The following is a 27,357-nucleotide window of genomic DNA, read 5'->3' on the forward strand; positions in this document are numbered from 1 at the left end:
TATGTTTCTCACTAAAGTCAAAAAGTTCTAAATCTGGAGTTCTTGTCATGGTGCAATTGAAAAAATCTGACTAGTATCCATGAGGATGCAGTTTCAATTCCTGGCCTCGCCATGAGCTGTGGTGTAGATCGCAGGTGTGGCAGCTTGGATCCCACATGGCTGTGGCTGTGGTGGCAGGCCGGCAGCTGTAGCTTCCACTTGACCCCCAGCCTGGGAACCTCCATATGCTGAAGTGTGGCTCTAAATAGACCAAAAAAAAAAAAAAAGTTCTGAATCCAATCCCAGGTCAATAGAGACCATCACTGATGGCTGTTAACATAACTGAGTTCCTCCTGCCCTTCCACAAAGCCTACCTGGGACTGCACTGTGAGGTAAATCACTTCGCTGTTGTATTTGTATGTAACAGATATTGTTTAATTAATCACCATTAGGACCAGGTGGCCTCTATGCTCTGTCAGTCCCCAAACAATGCTGAAGACCTTTGCTGACGTATACCTGGCACCCATGAGACTAGTAACTCATTCATAAATCTTGACTTGAGAATGAGTGTATGTCCTGCAAAAACCATGCAAATGTTTTCTTAGGTCAATCTCCCAAAGCAATAGAAATAAAAACAAAAATAAACCAATAGAATCTAACCAAACTTACAAGCTTTTGCACAGCAAAGGAAACCATAAAAAAACAAATCAAAACAAAAGACAATCTATGGAATGGGAGAAAATAGCTGCACACAGTGCAACGGATGAGGACTTCACCTCCGAAACGTACAAACAACTCATAAAACTCAACCAAAAAATAAACAACCCAACTGAAAAAATGGGAAGAAGACCTAAACAGACATTTCTCCAAAGAAGACATGGCCAGTAAAAAATGCTCAATATCACTAAGTATTAGACAAATACACGTCAAAACTACAATGAGGTACGATCTCACATCAATCAGAATGGCTATCATTAATAAGTCTACAGATAACAAATGCTGGAGAGGGTGTGGAGAAAAGGGAACCCTTCTACATTCTTGGTGGGAATGTAAATTGGTACAATCACTATAGAAAACAGTATGGAGGTTCCTCAGAAACTAAATATAGAAATATGATCTAGTAATCCCACTCCTGGGCATATATCTGGGCAAAACTGTAATTCAAAAAGATACATGTAGCCCTACGTTCATTGTAGCATTATTCACAGTAGGTAAAATATGGAAACAACTTAAATGTCCATTGACAGATGAACAGATTAAGAAGATGTAGTACATATACACAATGGAATACTACTCAGCAATAAAAACGAACAAAATAATGCAGCAACACAGATGGACCTAAAGATTATCAAACTAAGTGAAGTAAGTCAGAAAGCGAAAGACAAGTGATATAATATCACCTATACGTGCAATCTAAAATGTGGCACAGGAGTTTCCATTGCAGTGCAATGGGATCAGCAGTGTCTCTGGAGTGCTAGGATGTAGGTTCGATCCAGAGCCTGGCATAGTGGGTTAAGGATCTGGTGTTACTGTAGCTGCAGTATAGGTCATAGCTGCAGCTCGAATCTGATTCCTGGCCTGGGAACTCCAAATGCCATTGAGCAGCCGAAAAAGAAAAAAAATGTACAGCACAAATGAACCTATCTACAAAACAGAAACATACTCACAGACATAAGAGAACAGACTGTGGTTGCCAAGAACGAGGCAGGAGCGAAGGGGATAGACTGGAAATTTGGCATTAGCAGATGCAAACTATTACATTTATTTATTTATTTTGCTTTTGTGGGCCGCAGGTGAGGCATATGGAAGTTCCCATGTTAGAAGTTGAATTGGAGCCGCAGCTGCCAGCCTATGCCACAGCTACCATGATGCAGGATCTGAGCCACATCTGCGACCTACACCACAACCCACAGCAACACCAGATCCTTAACCCACTGACTGGGGCTGGGGATTGAACCTGCATCCTCATGGATCCTTGTCAGGTTTGTTACCTCTGAGCCATGACGGGAGCTCCAATGCAAATGTAATGCAAACTATGACATTTAGGATGGACAATTAATGAGTATACATACAGCACAGGGAACTATATCCAATCTTTGGGACAGACCATGATGGAAGATAATATAAGAAAAGGAATGTATATGTATATGTATGACTGGGTCATTTCATTGTACAGTAGAAATTGGCACAACAGTCAATCAACTATACTTAAAAAAATATTAGAAAAAGAGAAAGAATGTATATACATATGACTAGGTCACTTGGCTATACAGCAGAAATTGGCACAACACTGTAAATCAACTATGTTTTAATAAAAAAATTTTTTTAAAAAAGGAATGCACATAATGTTTCCAAGCATATACCCTCCTATACTAGGTGAACTATGAAATTGTTCCAGTATCCCTTCAGCAGTGTGGAATGCAGCTGCAAATGCTCCTAGGTCAATGTCTGCTCCATCCCACCCTATAAAGTACCCTATAATAAATGGATTCCATTGATTATGTAGAGCTGCCTGCCTTGGTTTTCAGTCAAGATACCTTAGTTTGGTGGGCACTTTTTGTTCCCTCTGACCTTTAACAATCACTAAAAGCAAACTGATCTGGTGCTTCAAGATAATAAACATTATTCTTTTTCCTCTCGTAAAAAATACAGTCTCCAGACATTGAGCTGGCTATGTTCCAAAAGTCTAAGTATTTTTCAATGTATTTTTCTTTTTTGGGGGGGGCACACCTGTGACATATTGAAGTTCCCAGGCTAGGTGTCGAATTGGAGCTGCAGCTGCCGGCCTATTCCAGTCATAGCAACATGGGATCCTAGCCATGTCTGTGACCTACACCACAGCTCACAGCAACACCGGATCCCAGACCTACTGAACAAGGCCAGGGATTGAACTGGCATCCTCATGGATACTAGTTGGATTCATTTCCACTGCGCCACAATGGGAACTCCCCAATGTATTTTTCTACAGATATAAGTAAGGTTTTTATGCCAGCAGCACACAAAAGCTAGCTCTAATCCATAATGCTACCTAGAATGTGGTACCATAGAGCACCCCTACACCTACAACTAAGTACTATGAATACTACTGTTTCTGTAGTAAAATGCAGTTCTATATTAGGACGGCAAGAACCTATCCAGCAGAACTCCCCAGGGATAGAGGGTAGGTAAGATCTTCCATGACAGGTAAATGCACCAGATACTCCAAGCTCAATCACATCCATAGAAACCGCTAAACTAAATCAATCCCTCCCCAGATGTTTTGCACTGGAGGACAAAAGTCTATGTACCAAGAAGACAGGGGTTCATATCCCCATTGCTTACCCACACTCTCATATCTTTCTTAAAACAATCATTACCACAGAGAAGGCAATAAAACACTACCAATTACAAAAGAGCACTGTCACAGTGCACGTACTGGAACGGGAGGAGACCACTATTGCAACCCTCAAGTTTTAAAAGAACTGTTAATTGCTAATAAGATATCTAGTCTACTACATAAAAGCTTAAGTGCTAATGACTTTTTCTACACCTTCTTGGCTTGGTTGGTTTCATTGGTTCCTAGGAAAGGTCTCCAAAGAGTAAGGTGAGAGGAGATCATGGTAGGATGGGGTATATGCATCCTTTCCTGGTCCATGCTACGGGGTGTGGTGGCTCTTAATAGGCCAAAGGGGTAGGAAGACACACCAAGTAATCTCAACACTGACGGGAAGAAATAATCATCTGAGAGTCATTTTGCCCAGAGTCAGTCTCCAGTTCCCATATTATCCATTTTAAAAAGAAATGCAAAAGGAAGAGTGTATAAAAATGACTTTCAGAAATCTGGTACACTCTGCTAAAGAAAGCAGGCAGATAGCACAACCTGCATTATAAAGTTCTGTTCTTCTCTTTTCCTTGCTATTAGTGTCTTGTGAACTACTTTTATGACCTTCCTTAATCTTTACACTGGACATCTCCACGGTTTTCTCCAGATGTCCTCTTGTCATGAAATTCCACAAAACTCAATCCCTAGTCCTTGATTGTTTATCTTACTTTCTCTTTCATTCACATGATTACACATACTTTCAGTGAAAAAAATGAAGGAATCCAGTGGAATCTCATCTTATATAATAAGGTTTAAGTTCTCAGGTCACCAAGTAAGATGGAAACTATATGGAGCTAAAAATTTTCTTAGACCACGTACATAGTCCAAGTCAGCTGGTCTCTCCTTTCCCAGTGGTACTGATTACTCCCCCCAGCTCCCCGGGAAGCACCAGATGAAGAGGCTGGCTTGTTTAGGGACCATAGAGATTGAAAATCTATACTGTATCTTTAAGCATTCAAATCACTATAAACACCGTAAGATGCTCATGTTAGGCACAAGACAGACACATGAGAGCAGAGGCAAAGAAGAACTGATTTAAATCTTCCATCTCACAACCACTCCAGGCACATGGGAGTAGAACTGTAGGCAGAATCATCCTGTATTTAGAATTTTTGTTCTTTCTTTTTGCCAAAGGGTTAGAGATGTGATCTGTGTAAACTAAGTACATGTATGCAAGCCCACTGTATCCACTTACCCTCAAGATAACGTGTTAGATTAAACACATTCGGGGAGCCTCTGTTGGGGCTCAGTGGTTAGTGAACTTGACTAGGAACCATGAGGTTGCAGATTCGATCCCTGGCCTTGCTCAGTGGGTTGAGGATCTGGCGTTGCCATGAGCTGTGATGTAGGTCCCAGATGCGGCTCAGATCCCACGTTGCTGTGGCTCTGGCGTAGGCTGGCAGCTATAGATCCGATTCAACCCCTAGCCTGAGAACTTCCACATTCTGCAGGTGCAGGTGCGGGCCTTAAAAAGCAAACAAACAATCAAACAAAAAATATTAAACACATTCTTTCATTTTCGCCAAAAGAATGTGATTTGTAATAATGTCTGTTTTCAAATATGCTGAACATCATAGAATGGAGGAAATGAAGATAAGATGTGGACCCTGTCCTCAAAGGGGTTAGTCAAGTAGGGAAAATAAAACATGTACAGGATTAATGATAATGAAAGGATGACTGTGATAAGTACTACGGTCCAAGTATGAAATGCTACAAAGGTCAGCAGAGGATGGGCCTTAAACTAACCAGTAGATGAAAGAGAAAGCACCCAAATGGAAGGAATGGAAGCTGCCCAGTAACTCATTAACCAATCCTTATGCTTTACTAATAATTATTCTTTAACAAAAATCACTTATTCGCTGGTTTCTTATGCTCTTGAGTATGTATCATAGACTGCAGCAAAGTACACACATTACATATTATTCCTTCCCCCCTCTTTTTTTTTTTTTTCTTTTTTTTGCTTTTCAGGGCCGCACTTGGGGCACATGGAGGTTACCAGGCTAAGGGTCCAATCAGAGCCACAGCTGCCGGCCTACACCACAGTCACAGCCACTCGGATCCAAGCCACATCTGTGACCCAATTCCTTGCCCCCTTTTTTAAACAAATTTCTTTTACGAGTCAGAGTTCTCTGTGATTCCATTTTTTTAAAATGTTCTCTTAGGCTACTATATAGAGAGCAGATAAACAACAAGGACCTACTCTATAGCACAGGAATCTACATTCAATATATTTTAAGGACCTACAATGGAAAAGAATGTGAAAAAGAATATGAATATATATATCACTGAATCACTTTGCTGTACACCTGAAACTAACACAACATTGTAAATAAAATACATTCTAATGAAAAAACATTTTTTTAATGTTCTAGCATGGAGTTCCCGTTGTGACGCAGCAGAAACGACTCTGATTAGGAATCATGAGGTTACGGGTTCAATCCCTGGCCATGCTCAGTGGGTTAAGGATCTGGCGTTGCCGTGAGCTGTGGTGTAGGTCACAGACGTGGCTCAGATCCCACATTGCTGTACAGCTATGATGTAGGCCAGCAGCTGTAGCTCTGATTTGACTTCTAGCCTGGGAACCTCCATAGGCCATGGGTGTAGCTCTAAAGAGCAAATAAATAAAACAAAATAAAATAATACAATATAAAATGTTCTAGCAGGACTTTTTCTTCTTTGTCTACTGTTTCATCCTCCTTCATTTCTTGCCTGTTTGCAATATTGGTCCCAAATATTAAGCACAATGCTGGCCTTGTTTTCTTGAATGTTGTCTCTCTGGGTGGTTATTTGTTAACAAAACATGAGTCAAATACATTTCTTACCATGGTGAGGATGCTAAAGCAGGAGAGGACACTAAGGGCAGCAGAGCAGTGAGGAGAGTACAGACTCTGACGTCAGAGCCCAGGGTCTAGAGTTTGCCTCTGCCACTTACTATTGTGTGACCTTGGAGAAACTCAGGCATCCTAGCTCTAAAGTCAGCTTCTTCATCTGTAAAATGGGGAGAACTGGAGTTCTTACTTGATGTACCCATTCTAAAGATAAATGAGATGATGCAGGAAATAATTCAGACACTGAATTTAAAGCACTTAACTATTATGTGCCTCATACATACAAATTAGTTCTTGATGAATGTAGTCATTATAATTTAAGTCATCCTGTCCAACGTCCTTCCTGATGCAGGAATTTATTTTTTGGCTCTTGAGACAGAATAGATCCTTCAGTGATGAGAGTTCACTACTGTTCCCTACTGTGGAGCAGCAACAACTATCAGAAAGTTTTTAAGTTGCTGAGCTACAAAGTATATTGAACCATTTCCATCCCGTGGCCCTATGTGCACCCTCTGGAGCAGCAAAGAATAAGACCCTACTCTCCAACCCTGGGATTCCACCACTTTTTCTAAATTGAGCAAATGTCAGGCAGTCAGGTAAGTGAAACACAATTCATTTGATCATCAAGAAAAAAATCCTAGGAGTTCCTACTGTGGTGCAATGGGATCAGTGGCATCTCTGGAGCCCTGGGATGCAGGTTTGATCCCTGGCCCAGCAGAGTGGGTTAAGGATCCGGCATTACCGCAAGTGTGGCATAGACCGCAACTGTGGCTCAGATCTGATCTCTGGCCCAGAAACTCCATACGCTGTGGGGTGGCCAAAAAAGGGAGAAAAAAAAAAAAAATCCAAATGCCATGCTTGGATCCACAAGTCCATTTCTAAGAAGATGATCTCCATCCCCATAGCTCTTGTTCCTTCTATAGCACTGCCCCTGGAATAGCCCTGGGCCCTCCTCCACCCTCTCTAGCCTTTTACATGCTGGGCCAAACATTTACAGAGCTGTAACCTCCCTAAAGACAAATTACATAAACTGTAGGTACTACTGGGACACAAGGGTCAAAGGAGGCGATGGCAAGAGGTAAGGCTAGGAGAGCGGACTGGGAGGCCTTGGAGGCCTCTGTGAATGTTTAAGGGCCTCAGTGCCATTCTGTTGGCAGGGGTCTCCATTTCGTTTTCCACATTCACAAAAATTCACTTGTTTAACACTGTTCTCAATCACCCAGTGTCATTTAGCATTCATAAGGGCTTTGAGGAAGGCAGGGAAAGGAATGAGGCATGTCCTCCTTGTCCTTAACAATCACTGTTACAGGAGTTCCTATTGTGGCACAGTGGTCATAAATCCGACTGGTATCCGACAGCAAAGATGTCCTTCTACAGCCAAAACTGGGAAAAGAGGAATGAGATCAGGGAGGACCCAAGAACCAAGTAAGGCTCATTGGTAACGAACCCCGACTAGTATCCACGAGGACATGGGTTTAATCTCTGGTCTCATTCAGTGGGTTAAGGATCTGGCGTTGCCATGAGATGTGGGGTAGGCTGCATACATGGCTCAGATGCTGTGTTGCTGTGGCTGTAGCACAGGCTGGCAGCTGGAGCTCTGTTTGATCCCCAGCCTGGGAACTTCCATATGCTGTAGGTGTGGCCCTAAAAAGCTAAAAAAAAAAAAAAAAAAAAAAAAAAAATCACTGCTATGGGGTGAATTATTCAAATAAAAAATACACTTTTAAGGTGTTCCTATTGTAGCTCAGTGGGTTAAGAACTCAACTAGTATCCATGAGAATGCAGGTTCAATCCCTGGCCTTGCTCAGTGGGTTGAGGATCTGGCGTTGCCATGAGCTGTGATGTAGGTCCCAGATGCGGCTCAGATCCCACGTTGCTGTGGCTCTGGCGTAGGCTGGCAGCTATAGATCCGATTCAACCCCTAGCCTGAGAACTTCCACATTCTGCAGGTGCAGGTGCGGGCCTTAAAAAGCAAACAAACAATCAAACAAAAAATATTAAACACATTCTTTCATTTTCGCCAAAAGAATGTGATTTGTAATAATGTCTGTTTTCAAATATGCTGAACATCATAGAATGGAGGAAATGAAGATAAGATGTGGACCCTGTCCTCAAAGGGGTTAGTCAAGTAGGGAAAATAAAACATGTACAGGATTAATGATAATGAAAGGATGACTGTGATAAGTACTACGGTCCAAGTATGAAATGCTACAAAGGTCAGCAGAGGATGGGCCTTAAACTAACCAGTAGATGAAAGAGAAAGCACCCAAATGGAAGGAATGGAAGCTGCCCAGTAACTCATTAACCAATCCTTATGCTTTACTAATAATTATTCTTTAACAAAAATCACTTATTCGCTGGTTTCTTATGCTCTTGAGTATGTATCATAGACTGCAGCAAAGTACACACATTACATATTATTCCTTCCCCCCTCTTTTTTTTTTTTTTCTTTTTTTTGCTTTTCAGGGCCGCACTTGGGGCACATGGAGGTTACCAGGCTAAGGGTCCAATCAGAGCCACAGCTGCCGGCCTACACCACAGTCACAGCCACTCGGATCCAAGCCACATCTGTGACCCAATTCCTTGCCCCCTTTTTTAAACAAATTTCTTTTACGAGTCAGAGTTCTCTGTGATTCCATTTTTTTAAAATGTTCTCTTAGGCTACTATATAGAGAGCAGATAAACAACAAGGACCTACTCTATAGCACAGGAATCTACATTCAATATATTTTAAGGACCTACAATGGAAAAGAATGTGAAAAAGAATATGAATATATATATCACTGAATCACTTTGCTGTACACCTGAAACTAACACAACATTGTAAATAAAATACATTCTAATGAAAAAACATTTTTTTAATGTTCTAGCATGGAGTTCCCGTTGTGACGCAGCAGAAACGACTCTGATTAGGAATCATGAGGTTACGGGTTCAATCCCTGGCCATGCTCAGTGGGTTAAGGATCTGGCGTTGCCGTGAGCTGTGGTGTAGGTCACAGACGTGGCTCAGATCCCACATTGCTGTACAGCTATGATGTAGGCCAGCAGCTGTAGCTCTGATTTGACTTCTAGCCTGGGAACCTCCATAGGCCATGGGTGTAGCTCTAAAGAGCAAATAAATAAAACAAAATAAAATAATACAATATAAAATGTTCTAGCAGGACTTTTTCTTCTTTGTCTACTGTTTCATCCTCCTTCATTTCTTGCCTGTTTGCAATATTGGTCCCAAATATTAAGCACAATGCTGGCCTTGTTTTCTTGAATGTTGTCTCTCTGGGTGGTTATTTGTTAACAAAACATGAGTCAAATACATTTCTTACCATGGTGAGGATGCTAAAGCAGGAGAGGACACTAAGGGCAGCAGAGCAGTGAGGAGAGTACAGACTCTGACGTCAGAGCCCAGGGTCTAGAGTTTGCCTCTGCCACTTACTATTGTGTGACCTTGGAGAAACTCAGGCATCCTAGCTCTAAAGTCAGCTTCTTCATCTGTAAAATGGGGAGAACTGGAGTTCTTACTTGATGTACCCATTCTAAAGATAAATGAGATGATGCAGGAAATAATTCAGACACTGAATTTAAAGCACTTAACTATTATGTGCCTCATACATACAAATTAGTTCTTGATGAATGTAGTCATTATAATTTAAGTCATCCTGTCCAACGTCCTTCCTGATGCAGGAATTTATTTTTTGGCTCTTGAGACAGAATAGATCCTTCAGTGATGAGAGTTCACTACTGTTCCCTACTGTGGAGCAGCAACAACTATCAGAAAGTTTTTAAGTTGCTGAGCTACAAAGTATATTGAACCATTTCCATCCCGTGGCCCTATGTGCACCCTCTGGAGCAGCAAAGAATAAGACCCTACTCTCCAACCCTGGGATTCCACCACTTTTTCTAAATTGAGCAAATGTCAGGCAGTCAGGTAAGTGAAACACAATTCATTTGATCATCAAGAAAAAAATCCTAGGAGTTCCTACTGTGGTGCAATGGGATCAGTGGCATCTCTGGAGCCCTGGGATGCAGGTTTGATCCCTGGCCCAGCAGAGTGGGTTAAGGATCCGGCATTACCGCAAGTGTGGCATAGACCGCAACTGTGGCTCAGATCTGATCTCTGGCCCAGAAACTCCATACGCTGTGGGGTGGCCAAAAAAGGGAGAAAAAAAAAAAAAATCCAAATGCCATGCTTGGATCCACAAGTCCATTTCTAAGAAGATGATCTCCATCCCCATAGCTCTTGTTCCTTCTATAGCACTGCCCCTGGAATAGCCCTGGGCCCTCCTCCACCCTCTCTAGCCTTTTACATGCTGGGCCAAACATTTACAGAGCTGTAACCTCCCTAAAGACAAATTACATAAACTGTAGGTACTACTGGGACACAAGGGTCAAAGGAGGCGATGGCAAGAGGTAAGGCTAGGAGAGCGGACTGGGAGGCCTTGGAGGCCTCTGTGAATGTTTAAGGGCCTCAGTGCCATTCTGTTGGCAGGGGTCTCCATTTCGTTTTCCACATTCACAAAAATTCACTTGTTTAACACTGTTCTCAATCACCCAGTGTCATTTAGCATTCATAAGGGCTTTGAGGAAGGCAGGGAAAGGAATGAGGCATGTCCTCCTTGTCCTTAACAATCACTGTTACAGGAGTTCCTATTGTGGCACAGTGGTCATAAATCCGACTGGTATCCGACAGCAAAGATGTCCTTCTACAGCCAAAACTGGGAAAAGAGGAATGAGATCAGGGAGGACCCAAGAACCAAGTAAGGCTCATTGGTAACGAACCCCGACTAGTATCCACGAGGACATGGGTTTAATCTCTGGTCTCATTCAGTGGGTTAAGGATCTGGCGTTGCCATGAGATGTGGGGTAGGCTGCATACATGGCTCAGATGCTGTGTTGCTGTGGCTGTAGCACAGGCTGGCAGCTGGAGCTCTGTTTGATCCCCAGCCTGGGAACTTCCATATGCTGTAGGTGTGGCCCTAAAAAGCTAAAAAAAAAAAAAAAAAAAAAAAAAAAATCACTGCTATGGGGTGAATTATTCAAATAAAAAATACACTTTTAAGGTGTTCCTATTGTAGCTCAGTGGGTTAAGAACTCAACTAGTATCCATGAGAATGCAGGTTCAATCCCTGGCCTTGCTCAGTGGGTTGAGGATCTGGCGTTGCCATGAGCTGTGATGTAGGTCCCAGATGCGGCTCAGATCCCACGTTGCTGTGGCTCTGGCGTAGGCTGGCAGCTATAGATCCGATTCAACCCCTAGCCTGAGAACTTCCACATTCTGCAGGTGCAGGTGCGGGCCTTAAAAAGCAAACAAACAATCAAACAAAAAATATTAAACACATTCTTTCATTTTCGCCAAAAGAATGTGATTTGTAATAATGTCTGTTTTCAAATATGCTGAACATCATAGAATGGAGGAAATGAAGATAAGATGTGGACCCTGTCCTCAAAGGGGTTAGTCAAGTAGGGAAAATAAAACATGTACAGGATTAATGATAATGAAAGGATGACTGTGATAAGTACTACGGTCCAAGTATGAAATGCTACAAAGGTCAGCAGAGGATGGGCCTTAAACTAACCAGTAGATGAAAGAGAAAGCACCCAAATGGAAGGAATGGAAGCTGCCCAGTAACTCATTAACCAATCCTTATGCTTTACTAATAATTATTCTTTAACAAAAATCACTTATTCGCTGGTTTCTTATGCTCTTGAGTATGTATCATAGACTGCAGCAAAGTACACACATTACATATTATTCCTTCCCCCCTCTTTTTTTTTTTTTTCTTTTTTTTGCTTTTCAGGGCCGCACTTGGGGCACATGGAGGTTACCAGGCTAAGGGTCCAATCAGAGCCACAGCTGCCGGCCTACACCACAGTCACAGCCACTCGGATCCAAGCCACATCTGTGACCCAATTCCTTGCCCCCTTTTTTAAACAAATTTCTTTTACGAGTCAGAGTTCTCTGTGATTCCATTTTTTTAAAATGTTCTCTTAGGCTACTATATAGAGAGCAGATAAACAACAAGGACCTACTCTATAGCACAGGAATCTACATTCAATATATTTTAAGGACCTACAATGGAAAAGAATGTGAAAAAGAATATGAATATATATATCACTGAATCACTTTGCTGTACACCTGAAACTAACACAACATTGTAAATAAAATACATTCTAATGAAAAAACATTTTTTTAATGTTCTAGCATGGAGTTCCCGTTGTGACGCAGCAGAAACGACTCTGATTAGGAATCATGAGGTTACGGGTTCAATCCCTGGCCATGCTCAGTGGGTTAAGGATCTGGCGTTGCCGTGAGCTGTGGTGTAGGTCACAGACGTGGCTCAGATCCCACATTGCTGTACAGCTATGATGTAGGCCAGCAGCTGTAGCTCTGATTTGACTTCTAGCCTGGGAACCTCCATAGGCCATGGGTGTAGCTCTAAAGAGCAAATAAATAAAACAAAATAAAATAATACAATATAAAATGTTCTAGCAGGACTTTTTCTTCTTTGTCTACTGTTTCATCCTCCTTCATTTCTTGCCTGTTTGCAATATTGGTCCCAAATATTAAGCACAATGCTGGCCTTGTTTTCTTGAATGTTGTCTCTCTGGGTGGTTATTTGTTAACAAAACATGAGTCAAATACATTTCTTACCATGGTGAGGATGCTAAAGCAGGAGAGGACACTAAGGGCAGCAGAGCAGTGAGGAGAGTACAGACTCTGACGTCAGAGCCCAGGGTCTAGAGTTTGCCTCTGCCACTTACTATTGTGTGACCTTGGAGAAACTCAGGCATCCTAGCTCTAAAGTCAGCTTCTTCATCTGTAAAATGGGGAGAACTGGAGTTCTTACTTGATGTACCCATTCTAAAGATAAATGAGATGATGCAGGAAATAATTCAGACACTGAATTTAAAGCACTTAACTATTATGTGCCTCATACATACAAATTAGTTCTTGATGAATGTAGTCATTATAATTTAAGTCATCCTGTCCAACGTCCTTCCTGATGCAGGAATTTATTTTTTGGCTCTTGAGACAGAATAGATCCTTCAGTGATGAGAGTTCACTACTGTTCCCTACTGTGGAGCAGCAACAACTATCAGAAAGTTTTTAAGTTGCTGAGCTACAAAGTATATTGAACCATTTCCATCCCGTGGCCCTATGTGCACCCTCTGGAGCAGCAAAGAATAAGACCCTACTCTCCAACCCTGGGATTCCACCACTTTTTCTAAATTGAGCAAATGTCAGGCAGTCAGGTAAGTGAAACACAATTCATTTGATCATCAAGAAAAAAATCCTAGGAGTTCCTACTGTGGTGCAATGGGATCAGTGGCATCTCTGGAGCCCTGGGATGCAGGTTTGATCCCTGGCCCAGCAGAGTGGGTTAAGGATCCGGCATTACCGCAAGTGTGGCATAGACCGCAACTGTGGCTCAGATCTGATCTCTGGCCCAGAAACTCCATACGCTGTGGGGTGGCCAAAAAAGGGAGAAAAAAAAAAAAAATCCAAATGCCATGCTTGGATCCACAAGTCCATTTCTAAGAAGATGATCTCCATCCCCATAGCTCTTGTTCCTTCTATAGCACTGCCCCTGGAATAGCCCTGGGCCCTCCTCCACCCTCTCTAGCCTTTTACATGCTGGGCCAAACATTTACAGAGCTGTAACCTCCCTAAAGACAAATTACATAAACTGTAGGTACTACTGGGACACAAGGGTCAAAGGAGGCGATGGCAAGAGGTAAGGCTAGGAGAGCGGACTGGGAGGCCTTGGAGGCCTCTGTGAATGTTTAAGGGCCTCAGTGCCATTCTGTTGGCAGGGGTCTCCATTTCGTTTTCCACATTCACAAAAATTCACTTGTTTAACACTGTTCTCAATCACCCAGTGTCATTTAGCATTCATAAGGGCTTTGAGGAAGGCAGGGAAAGGAATGAGGCATGTCCTCCTTGTCCTTAACAATCACTGTTACAGGAGTTCCTATTGTGGCACAGTGGTCATAAATCCGACTGGTATCCGACAGCAAAGATGTCCTTCTACAGCCAAAACTGGGAAAAGAGGAATGAGATCAGGGAGGACCCAAGAACCAAGTAAGGCTCATTGGTAACGAACCCCGACTAGTATCCACGAGGACATGGGTTTAATCTCTGGTCTCATTCAGTGGGTTAAGGATCTGGCGTTGCCATGAGATGTGGGGTAGGCTGCATACATGGCTCAGATGCTGTGTTGCTGTGGCTGTAGCACAGGCTGGCAGCTGGAGCTCTGTTTGATCCCCAGCCTGGGAACTTCCATATGCTGTAGGTGTGGCCCTAAAAAGCTAAAAAAAAAAAAAAAAAAAAAAAAAAAATCACTGCTATGGGGTGAATTATTCAAATAAAAAATACACTTTTAAGGTGTTCCTATTGTAGCTCAGTGGGTTAAGAACTCAACTAGTATCCATGAGAATGCAGGTTCAATCCCTGGCCTTGCTCAGTGGGTTGAGGATCTGGCGTTGCCATGAGCTGTGATGTAGGTCCCAGATGCGGCTCAGATCCCACGTTGCTGTGGCTCTGGCGTAGGCTGGCAGCTATAGATCCGATTCAACCCCTAGCCTGAGAACTTCCACATTCTGCAGGTGCAGGTGCGGGCCTTAAAAAGCAAACAAACAATCAAACAAAAAATATTAAACACATTCTTTCATTTTCGCCAAAAGAATGTGATTTGTAATAATGTCTGTTTTCAAATATGCTGAACATCATAGAATGGAGGAAATGAAGATAAGATGTGGACCCTGTCCTCAAAGGGGTTAGTCAAGTAGGGAAAATAAAACATGTACAGGATTAATGATAATGAAAGGATGACTGTGATAAGTACTACGGTCCAAGTATGAAATGCTACAAAGGTCAGCAGAGGATGGGCCTTAAACTAACCAGTAGATGAAAGAGAAAGCACCCAAATGGAAGGAATGGAAGCTGCCCAGTAACTCATTAACCAATCCTTATGCTTTACTAATAATTATTCTTTAACAAAAATCACTTATTCGCTGGTTTCTTATGCTCTTGAGTATGTATCATAGACTGCAGCAAAGTACACACATTACATATTATTCCTTCCCCCCTCTTTTTTTTTTTTTTCTTTTTTTTGCTTTTCAGGGCCGCACTTGGGGCACATGGAGGTTACCAGGCTAAGGGTCCAATCAGAGCCACAGCTGCCGGCCTACACCACAGTCACAGCCACTCGGATCCAAGCCACATCTGTGACCCAATTCCTTGCCCCCTTTTTTAAACAAATTTCTTTTACGAGTCAGAGTTCTCTGTGATTCCATTTTTTTAAAATGTTCTCTTAGGCTACTATATAGAGAGCAGATAAACAACAAGGACCTACTCTATAGCACAGGAATCTACATTCAATATATTTTAAGGACCTACAATGGAAAAGAATGTGAAAAAGAATATGAATATATATATCACTGAATCACTTTGCTGTACACCTGAAACTAACACAACATTGTAAATAAAATACATTCTAATGAAAAAACATTTTTTTAATGTTCTAGCATGGAGTTCCCGTTGTGACGCAGCAGAAACGACTCTGATTAGGAATCATGAGGTTACGGGTTCAATCCCTGGCCATGCTCAGTGGGTTAAGGATCTGGCGTTGCCGTGAGCTGTGGTGTAGGTCACAGACGTGGCTCAGATCCCACATTGCTGTACAGCTATGATGTAGGCCAGCAGCTGTAGCTCTGATTTGACTTCTAGCCTGGGAACCTCCATAGGCCATGGGTGTAGCTCTAAAGAGCAAATAAATAAAACAAAATAAAATAATACAATATAAAATGTTCTAGCAGGACTTTTTCTTCTTTGTCTACTGTTTCATCCTCCTTCATTTCTTGCCTGTTTGCAATATTGGTCCCAAATATTAAGCACAATGCTGGCCTTGTTTTCTTGAATGTTGTCTCTCTGGGTGGTTATTTGTTAACAAAACATGAGTCAAATACATTTCTTACCATGGTGAGGATGCTAAAGCAGGAGAGGACACTAAGGGCAGCAGAGCAGTGAGGAGAGTACAGACTCTGACGTCAGAGCCCAGGGTCTAGAGTTTGCCTCTGCCACTTACTATTGTGTGACCTTGGAGAAACTCAGGCATCCTAGCTCTAAAGTCAGCTTCTTCATCTGTAAAATGGGGAGAACTGGAGTTCTTACTTGATGTACCCATTCTAAAGATAAATGAGATGATGCAGGAAATAATTCAGACACTGAATTTAAAGCACTTAACTATTATGTGCCTCATACATACAAATTAGTTCTTGATGAATGTAGTCATTATAATTTAAGTCATCCTGTCCAACGTCCTTCCTGATGCAGGAATTTATTTTTTGGCTCTTGAGACAGAATAGATCCTTCAGTGATGAGAGTTCACTACTGTTCCCTACTGTGGAGCAGCAACAACTATCAGAAAGTTTTTAAGTTGCTGAGCTACAAAGTATATTGAACCATTTCCATCCCGTGGCCCTATGTGCACCCTCTGGAGCAGCAAAGAATAAGACCCTACTCTCCAACCCTGGGATTCCACCACTTTTTCTAAATTGAGCAAATGTCAGGCAGTCAGGTAAGTGAAACACAATTCATTTGATCATCAAGAAAAAAATCCTAGGAGTTCCTACTGTGGTGCAATGGGATCAGTGGCATCTCTGGAGCCCTGGGATGCAGGTTTGATCCCTGGCCCAGCAGAGTGGGTTAAGGATCCGGCATTACCGCAAGTGTGGCATAGACCGCAACTGTGGCTCAGATCTGATCTCTGGCCCAGAAACTCCATACGCTGTGGGGTGGCCAAAAAAGGGAGAAAAAAAAAAAAAATCCAAATGCCATGCTTGGATCCACAAGTCCATTTCTAAGAAGATGATCTCCATCCCCATAGCTCTTGTTCCTTCTATAGCACTGCCCCTGGAATAGCCCTGGGCCCTCCTCCACCCTCTCTAGCCTTTTACATGCTGGGCCAAACATTTACAGAGCTGTAACCTCCCTAAAGACAAATTACATAAACTGTAGGTACTACTGGGACACAAGGGTCAAAGGAGGCGATGGCAAGAGGTAAGGCTAGGAGAGCGGACTGGGAGGCCTTGGAGGCCTCTGTGAATGTTTAAGGGCCTCAGTGCCATTCTGTTGGCAGGGGTCTCCATTTCGTTTTCCACATTCACAAAAATTCACTTGTTTAACACTGTTCTCAATCACCCAGTGTCATTTAGCATTCATAAGGGCTTTGAGGAAGGCAGGGAAAGGAATGAGGCATGTCCTCCTTGTCCTTAACAATCACTGTTACAGGAGTTCCTATTGTGGCACAGTGGTCATAAATCCGACTGGTATCCGACAGCAAAGATGTCCTTCTACAGCCAAAACTGGGAAAAGAGGAATGAGATCAGGGAGGACCCAAGAACCAAGTAAGGCTCATTGGTAACGAACCCCGACTAGTATCCACGAGGACATGGGTTTAATCTCTGGTCTCATTCAGTGGGTTAAGGATCTGGCGTTGCCATGAGATGTGGGGTAGGCTGCATACATGGCTCAGATGCTGTGTTGCTGTGGCTGTAGCACAGGCTGGCAGCTGGAGCTCTGTTTGATCCCCAGCCTGGGAACTTCCATATGCTGTAGGTGTGGCCCTAAAAAGCTAAAAAAAAAAAAAAAAAAAAAAAAAAAAATCACTGCTATGGGGTGAATTATTCAAATAAAAAATACACTTTTAAGGTGTTCCTATTGTAGCTCAGTGGGTTAAGAACTCAACTAGTATCCATGAGAATGCAGGTTCAATCCCTGGCCTTGCTCAGTGGATTAAAGATCTGGTAATGCCTCGAGCTGTGGTGTAGGTCGTGGATGTGGCTTGGATCTGGTGTTCCTGTGGCTGTGGAGTAGCGGCTCCGACTCGACCCCTAGCCTGGAAACTTCCATATGCTGTGCATGCCGCCCTAAAAAGACAAAAAACCAAAAAACCCCACTTTTAATATGTTAGTAGGAGGCAGGTGTGTAAAGGATGGATTTAAGGGGGTAATATTGGAGGCAAAGAGAAGAGTAGGAAAAAAAATAAAGACAAAATCACCATTTATTGAGCTAAGCAATTACTCACTAAGTCCAACTCTCAAAATAATCACAAATGGTGGAAGTTAATTTTATCAAAGTCAAAACTCCTTGATTATGAATCACAAAATTAATTTATCACCAAAAAGGAAAATGCTGAAATGCTAATTTAACTAAAAATGCCACTGACTGTAAGACAAATCTGGATTTGCTATGTTAAAATTATAAATATTACCCAAAAAGGGAGTCTAAGGATCACATAAATATGGTATCAGCTCTGTTTTACAAGTGAAGAAACTGAGACAACAAGGAGGCCCTTAAGAGGGTTGCCTAAGTTGCACAGTTAGAATTTGGTATAGCCCATGAAGCCCATGAGGCCACTTCAGGCAGAATCCCAGTTGAAAACCAGGGTCCTTTCTGAGTTCACCCAGAGTTCATCTCCTGAGAGAGCAGAAGCAAAGCTGAATGAGTCCTATTCTGAAACTAGTGAGCATACATAATATAACCTTGAGAGTCAAGGTCTAATTAGAATCCAGTTTCTAAAAATAGGCTTCTAGCTGTGTTAAATCAGACCTTTTATCTGAAAAGGGCTTTGAAAATTAAAAACCTTCTGAAAGCACATAGAATTTGGACAATCAATCAACAGCATCAAATGAACTATCAACTATATTTGAGTGCCCTGTGCTGTTCAGATAACCAACGAAGTATTACATGCTGACACTGTTCCAAGAGTAAACAATCTACTGGAAACAATTAGGACTAAAAGCAAGAGTAAGAAGACAGACAGTTTGGAGAACTACGATACTGGAGTTTAGGGAAGACTCCATCGAATGCACAATGAGCTGGGTGCCAAAATCTTGAACACTTGTTTGGGGGAAGATGAGGGTATTTCAGGGTGGGGCCGTGGCACCGGCAAAAGCAAAGAGGTGGGAATTGGGCTCAGACACAAAGAAGTGTCAGCTGGGCCCGAGGAGTCTTCGTTCCAGAGCAGAGAGCTCCTGAGCAATGAAAGGATCCACCATCCAGAGATCCTTTGGGGCCACAAGAAAGTAGATTGAAGGGAAAATGGGAGAAATGTTTTCTGTAGTTTAGACTGAAAAGATGGGAGAAAGACTAGATATAGCTGCTATGGCTGCTTAGAGCTGGTATGTTAGCTACCTGGGAAGGAAAGGAGGAGTTGGGGCTGAAGCAAACACTGAATAAGAACCAACATCATCGTGTGACCACTGGAAACAGAAGGCAAAGTGGGCATCCCTGAGACTTCATGCCTTGAAGGAAGATGGTGTCGCTGACAGAATAAGGAAAGTTAAGACGAGAAGACGGCGGGTGAGTGGGTAAAGGGTGAAGGGGCAGGCAGGAAAGGGGATGAAGAAGGGAGGAAACGTGAATGGACTGGTGCGCACCAGGCTGCAAGCGGTGGCAGGTCTTCCAAATGGAAAGGTGCTGTCTACTCCTGGAAAAACAAGCCTTTAGCTCTTTCCCTCTGAGAGGGCGGCAGCGGCAGCTTGTAACAGCCGTGGCCAAGATTAAGGCTCAAGACCTTCAAGGCCAGAGGAAGGAGATGCTGCTGAAGCAACTGGAGGACCTGCAGGTGGAGCTGCCCCAACTGCATGTCGTGAAAGTAACAGGCGGGGAGGCTTCCAAACTCTTCAAGATCCGAGTTGTTCACAAATCCATTGCCCATGTTCTCACCGTCATTAACCAGACTCAGAAAGAGAACCTCAGGAAATTCTACAAGGGTGAGAAGTACAACCTCTGGATCTAACGGCCCAGGAAAACACGTGCCACGTGCCATTGGCTCAACAAGCACAAGGAGGACCTGAAGACCAAGAAGCAGCAGCGGAAGGAGCAGGTGTACCCACTCTGGAAGTTCACTGTCAAGGCCTGAGTGAGCATCCAGGCAACAATAAAAGAAACAAACTGGCAAAACAACAACAAAAAAGCAAAACAAGCCCTTTGCTTGGGTCAGAGTGAGATGCAGATCTGTCACCCATCTGTATCAAAGTGGATGAGTGCCCAAGGATGAATGTATAGAAAGAAAGTCAGCAGGGTGCCAGTGACAGACCTGCAGGGAAGGTGCCCATTTCTCTCACTCTGCAGGCAGGAAAAGCAGCAGTTTTAAAGCTCAATGAGTCTGTCAGCAGGGAACCTTCCATCCCTACCCTGAGATTTCTCCAATCAACATTCACAAGGTTCTTTTAGGGTAAATTCAGGTACATTAATTCCGGGAATGTAAAGGGATGCACTTGTGCAGTGACAGGGCAAAAAACTCCAGCAGTGCTCAGCTCCAGGCTTGGACTTCCCTGCAGTGCGATCAGCAGTTAAACTGCAAGGGGATGGGCCTGGGCATCCCTCTGCCATAAGCTGTTGAAAATGTCTCCTGGTACAGACCTGGCTAACTTCAGACACAGGTTCAGCAACTTGTTCTCTATAAAATTCTTGCGATCAGAAGCAGATAAGGCCACAAAGATTTGTCAATGACTGGGATGTCATTGCAGTGCATTGTTTTTGACCAATCTGGATCCATAAATGCTTTCAGAACCATAAATGTGTCCTGCGGTGTACTCTGGGCCATAAGCACTGCTGTGCACATACTCCCTCACCCCTCTCCACCCGAGTGAACCACAGTTCCCAGGTTAGGGAGGAGGGGTAATTCATAGACAATCTGTCAGTTTATCTGGCTTCAAACTGTTTACTGTACTGGGCCATAAAGCTTATACACACAGAGGACTGTACTCTTCAGTGTGCTGGGCCTAAAAGACCCAGAGTGATAAAAAGGCAATACGTGCACAGGGCACAATATTTTTGAAAAGTTAGTCCTCACGCTTACCTAGCTCCTCGCTCCAGAGGCAGTGACCCTTACCAATCTCTTCTGTAAAAGGGACTTACAATGACTTACCCGATCCTCGTTCCCCATCCCTACCTCAACTCCTATTATTTCCCCCCTTTCTCACTTCCACTTGGCTATACCGGCCCCCAAGGTCTTTGGATTTGTTGTTCCATTTAACTGGAATGTGCTTCCCCAGGGAGTCATGAATCCTTCACTTCTCTTCCTTCAGGTTTTTGCTCGAATGCCATCTTCACAGTGATGCCCTCCCTAAGCACTGTATATAAAACATCAAGTCTTGTCCACCCACCACTTAGCCTGTTTTATTTTCTCCCCTGCACTTATCACCACCTAACATTTATTCTGTCTCCCTCTAGCAGATGTAAGATTCATGAAGAGAGGAATGTCTGATTAACTCTTTTCCTAGAATAGTGGATGGAGAAATGAATTCAACAACGAATAACCAGTATGTGTCAAGTACTGTGCTAATATCTGGGAACACAGTGGTAAACAAGATCCTTATCTTAATATCTGGGGTGGAGAGGGGGGGTCAAACAAACAAAAGAATAAAATACTTACTCTGTATAAGCCCAGTTCTAAGCACTTTCCATTTATTTAACGCTCACATCTATCATATAAACTAAGTGCTATCTTGATTTCCTGTCCACATGTTAGTTCCTAAGGCACAAGCCATACAGTTCCTAAGCAGCAGAGCCAGGGTTCAAGCCTAGACATGCTGGCTCTGGAGTATGTGCTCTTAAGCAGGCAAATAAGCAAAAATCACTGTTAAATGCAATGGCAAAAGCAGCTGAAGGGGCTGGGGGAACAACAAGTACAACTATTTCAGTCTATGAGCAGGGAAGGGAATGCCAGGAAATGCTTCCCTAAACGGTGAGTCAGAATGGTCAGTCTGGAAATTCAGGGGGCTAGAGATTCGGTTTTGGACAGAACTGAGTTTGAAATCAAGTTGAGTTCAGACAGTTACTTTAGTAATCGCCAGCAGAAAGATAATTGAGGTCATGGGATTGTATGAGATTTCCTAAGAAGAGAGTGTTTATAAGAAAAGAGAAGAGGCATCATTCAAGAGTTAAAAAGTTCAAAACACCAGATGGAATGGCCAGAAAGGCAGATAAAATGCCAGGTGAGCGTGTATTAAGGAAACTAGGAATACAGGATTCTTCAAGAAAGAGGAAGTATCAAAACTGCATGGTGAGAAGAGCATTGGAAGCACATGTTAGACTCAGAAGAAGTGCAGAGGACAAGGCTGTCCACAGTCTGATCATCATCTACTTCTTCAAACTTCTCCCTAACAAATCCCATATACACCCTGTACTCTACCCCAGTGCTCTTCGTCTAGGATGGTACTGCTCCCACCCCAAAGGGCCACAGCCACAGCAACTCGGGATCCACATCTCATCTGCAACCTACACCACAGCTCACGGCAACTGAGTGAGGCCAGGGATTGAACCCGCATCCTCATGGATACTAGTCCAATTCGTTTGCACTGTGCCACAATGGGAACTCTCTCCCCAAATATTTTCAATCTAAGCTTGGTTGAATTGACAGATGTGGAACCTGCAGACATGGAGGGCTGACTAATTTTACACAGGAGTTTCTACAGCCCTCGCTGCTCTTCTCACTCTGCACTGACCTTCTATCTCAAGTGGTTTTCTCTAGATATCCAACTTAGGGCCATTACACCTGTGGCGCTCATCCAGCCTTGCCACACTTAGCATGGGCCACTGCACTCAATCGGTAGGCTGCCCAACATGCTCCATATCTAAGACCCCAGACTCTCAGCCAAAAGCTGCAGATGGGCCACCATCTATCCTACCCCATTCTATTTCAGAACCTAGCCTCAGAAACAGCTATTTCTTTAAAGTCTCATTCTTCTTTCTCTACCTCCAATTAAATACACGAGCTCATGATTAGGTACTGTATCATTCTGTATAAATAATTTACATACACTTTAGTTTTATGAAGTACAATATGCAGATATACTATATATATTTGACTATACACAATGCTTGTGATCATTTCCATAAAATAGTACAAAACGAAAGCTCTCTCATATAAAACATGCCTACTAAAACATTACATCCAACTTATGACTTCTTTCCCAAAAATGTTGCTTAGTCCAACACTGAGGAATGTCTCCATGTGACCCATCTTTGTAACTGGACTACGAACCCCTTGAGTGAGGACAAAACATTTGTCTTTTCCATCTTTATATCTCCATATTTAACACAATATCGTCCTTAGTAAAAAATGTTTGCTGGGGAGTTCTCACTGTATCTCAGCAGCTTAAGAACCTGACTAGTATCCATAAGGATGCAGGTTCGATCCCTGGTCTCACTCAGTGCGTTAAAGGTCCAGTGTTGCCGCAAGCTACAGTGTAGGATCTGGCACTGCTATGGCTGTGGTGTAGGCTGGCAGCTGCAGCTCTGATTAGACCCTTAGCCTGGGAACTTCCATGTGGCCCTAAAAAGACAAAAAAAAGTTTGCTGTTTGACAGTCAGAGAAAAAAAGACAAAAACATTCTCAGCAGACATTAGCACTGTATACCAAGGTCAGAAAGTGAAGGTAAGTATAGATAATTTGAGAAAAGCCTCTGTAAGGAGGGAGATGCCTCTCAGGTAAGGAAGCAATTTATTCTATTGGGAAGTTTTAATTCCATAAGTCACCTTAAATTCATCTGGCAAGTATGTAAGCTATAGATGCCAAATATTCCATTAGAGAAACTGAGAAGTTGTTACACGAGATATCTTCCCCTAAGATTTAGCCATGGTTCCTTCTTGGAGTGTTCTTCTATTGTTCTGATACTAAAATTTCTAAATGCCCACCTAGAAAATGATACTGAGCAAACATCAGCTTTTCCTTTAAGAAAATAAGTGGGAAAAAAACTACACTAACCATTAGTAATATTCAAAACTATTTCTGGTTCTCCCCCATCCTGGGCACATGGTAGGACTGTAATTCCCTAGGCTCTTAAGTATGGGCATGTGACTTGCTTTTGGCTAATAAAATGTGAGTGCAATGGATGTATCAGCTGAAGAGCCAGCACAGGAGTTCCTGCGGTGGCTCAGTGGTTAATGAATCTGACTGGCATCCTGCGAACCTGACACAAGTTTATCCCTGGCCTCGATCAATGGGTTAAAGATCTGGCATTGCCATGAGCTGTGTGTAGGTGGCAGATGTGGCTTGGATCTGGTGTCGCTATGGCTGTGGTATAGGTTGGCAGCTATAGCTCCGACTGGACCCCTAGCCTGGAAACCTCCAGATACAGTGGGTGCGGCCCTAAAAAGGAAAAAAAAGAAGACAAAAAAAAAAAAAAAAAAGAGCCAACATGCAAGTGCCTAGATGGAAGTACGCGTTCATGATTTCCATCAACCTGGACCTCTGAGGGGCTACAGTGAGCAGAGACACCACAATGGCTACATAAGTGAGAAATAAACCTTGCTGCTATAAGCTATTAAAAGTTTAGAGCTATATTATTACCTAGTCTACCTAGATTGATATAAACATCAAGGCTGGCAAGGGGTTCTCAACTAGGGATCAAGAAATTCCGTTTTTTATCTCAGAGCAGGCCAATCCTCTTTTGCATCATAAAGAATAATAGCAAGAACAGTAGAAATGAATCTCAATTCCAGCCTTTTGGGGGACCTACACATCAACAGTCAAAGTGACATACACTTGCCTTATCTGCAACACAACCAAGTAACATCACTGGTAATAAGCTCTGCTGTAACTACAATCCTGACAAACACTAGGTTTTATTAAAAAGGCTGGATAACAAACGGGCAACTCTAAAGGTCAAATTCTGCTATTTTGTGTACACTGTCATCCTAATGCCCTTGACCAGTAATAAGGAATGATTAAACAAAACAAAACAATTCTCTGTCATTTCAAGGGGCAATCGAGACTGTGCATCAAGGCAGTGCAAAGTTCAAGTAAGGAAAGCGAGAGTGTGTACTGTAGCAGAGAGAGAGAGAGTGTGTGTACTGTAAGTGTAGTTTGGAGCATTCTAAGTTCTTATTCTCTTTTTAAAAACAAAGTATAGCAATGCTAGAAATTTGTTGTTGTTGTTGTTGTTGTTTTTAGGGCCACACGCGCAGCATCTTCCCAGGCTAGGGGATAGAATTGTAGCTGCGGATGCCAGCCCATACCACAGCCATAGCAACATGGGATCCTAGCCATGTCTGCTACCTACACCACAGCTCACGGTAACGCTGGATCCTTAACCCATGAGTGAGGCCAGGGATCAAACCTATAGCTTCAAGGATACTAGTCCGGTTCCTTACTGCTGAGCCACAATGGGAACTCCTAGCAATGCTAGAAATTTAAGAAATCATTATTGCTAATCTCTCAGCTGTCATGAGGGAATAAGATATTGGCCTCTGAAAAATATTCTGCCACAAAATTCTTCTCTCTCAAGCATCAGCAGAGCAGGGTTCAGGATGCAATGGAACAAAAGGCAGGTCCCCTTGGCTCTCTCAGGCACGTCCAGAGAGAAACAAAGGCAGACAGATGGTCAGACATGCCAACCAGCACCTTTCACAAGAACTAAAACCCAAACAGGAGTTCCTGTCGTGGCGCAGTGGAAATGAATCCGACTGGGAACCATGAGGTTGCGGGTTCGATCCCTGGCCTCGCTCAGTAGGCTAAGGATCCGCTGTTGCCGTGAGCTGTGGTGTGGGTTGCAGACGCGGCTCGGATCTGGCATTGCTGTGGCTGTGGTGTAGGCTGGCAGCCTCAGCTCCAATTCGACCCCTAGCCTGGGAACCTCCATATGCTGTGGGTGTGGCCCTAAAAAGACCAAAAAAAAAAAAAAAAAAAAAAAAAATAGAACTAAAACCCAAACAGACTGTCTTGTTCTTCTAGCCTCATCAGCTCCTCCTTCCTCACTAAAACCACATTGGATGTACGTCCTTTACTCTTCCTCCATTCCTGGAGACAGCAATCAGGATAGCTGCTCCAATGTCACCAGGGTGTGGAGGGCATTAATGAGCTTTCTTATCATAACCTCTGTTCCCAGAAGGGACAGTTAACAAGTACAACCATTATTACTATTTATGACCCTTTCATCTTAGGGCTCAACAGTCATTTCAATTCTGAGCCCTCAGCATTTTCCCATTTTAGCAGCCTATACTTAACAGAGATTTTTTAATTCCATACTACAAGGATTCCTGGGTTCAGACCTGCCCCAAAGCATATTCCAACTCAGGCTGGATGAATTCCTTTGACATAGTCACTAAATTGTGACTCTGATGACCAAACCTTGAAAACCCAACTGAGTTCCAAATCCAGCTCTGCTGTTGAGACACTTGTAGACCAGAATGTTAGGCTACTCACATGGTTTTCTTTGAACAAAACTCAATTCATCAAAATTAACCAACACCCAACTCAGTCATGATGTTAAGTTGTGCGGGGGAGGGGGGGGTTCTAAAATCGAAAGGCAACCAACTTCCCCAGGCCAGATAAGCTCCAAATGGCACAGTATGGAGAGCTGAGGATTACACCAGAGGCTATAGAATCAGACTTTACTCCAACCTGCATTTTAAATCATGAAGAAGCTTATGAGGCTAGAGATCTGAGACCTCTTTAGTGACACTCACCTATGTACACTTCACTCAGTAAAAAGCACCATGCTAGATCCAGTGAGGGAGACAAGGGCAAACACACACAAAAGAACAGTCTAACCAAGCAGGGAAAACATACATAAATGATGGTATAAAAGGACAGAAATAGCACTACATGTTGTCTACAGAGATCATGACAGGCAAAGGGAACCAGGACAAGCTTTAGGGTGGCAGGCTTTGAGCTGAGCCTGAATGACAGGCTGGATACAGTTATATGAAGATGTGAAAAAGGCAACTCGGGCAAGGGCTCTGATGCAGGAATTACAAAGTGCTGAGACTGGTCCACTCTGGCTAGAGCAGAAGACACCTGGCCAAAAGTAATGGTAAGTGAGGCCAAGGTAGAATAGGGGCAAATTTTGGACAGCTCTGAACGCCTGTCCAGGGAGTCAATGCTTGATAATGGGGGACCAAAATAGGTCTGTGATCAAGGGAGCAGCTAGTTTAAAAGGTGATTTGGGAAAATGAATCTAATTTCAGTGTGCAAGATCAACAAGAAGGAAGAGAAAATAAGGTAGACAATCTGACAGACATAACTGAAATCAAGAGATATAGCATAAGCACATAAAGACAGTGCTTGATTGGGAATTCCCCTTGTGGCTCAGCAGGCATGAACCTGACTGGTATCCATGAAGACAAGGGTTTGATCTCTGGCCTTGCTCTGTGGGGTAAGGATCTGGCATTGCTGTGAG

The 27,357-nt window shown here is 43.0% G+C and overlaps 1 protein-coding gene and 1 pseudogene across 2 annotated transcripts in view; one reads left to right on the forward strand and one right to left on the reverse strand.

Annotated features, from left to right (window-relative positions):
* The window catches only part of AP3S2 (adaptor related protein complex 3 subunit sigma 2), a 70,516-nt gene that overhangs the window by 12,253 nt on the left and 30,906 nt on the right, over nt 1-27,357 (reverse strand). The window lies entirely within an intron of this gene.
* LOC146401628 (large ribosomal subunit protein uL29 pseudogene) lies at nt 15,260-20,193 on the forward strand (annotated as a pseudogene). Its single transcript, XR_014810493.1, has one exon. The product of XR_014810493.1 is annotated as a large ribosomal subunit protein uL29 pseudogene (transcript).

Source organism: Sus scrofa, chromosome 7 (genome assembly GCF_054392235.1).
Source record: "Sus scrofa isolate SSC_HxYL_T2T_F1_AM1 chromosome 7, Sscrofa_HxYL_maternal_Yorkshire_Landrace_v2.0, whole genome shotgun sequence".
In the NCBI taxonomy this organism is placed as follows: domain Eukaryota; kingdom Metazoa; phylum Chordata; class Mammalia; order Artiodactyla; family Suidae; genus Sus; species Sus scrofa.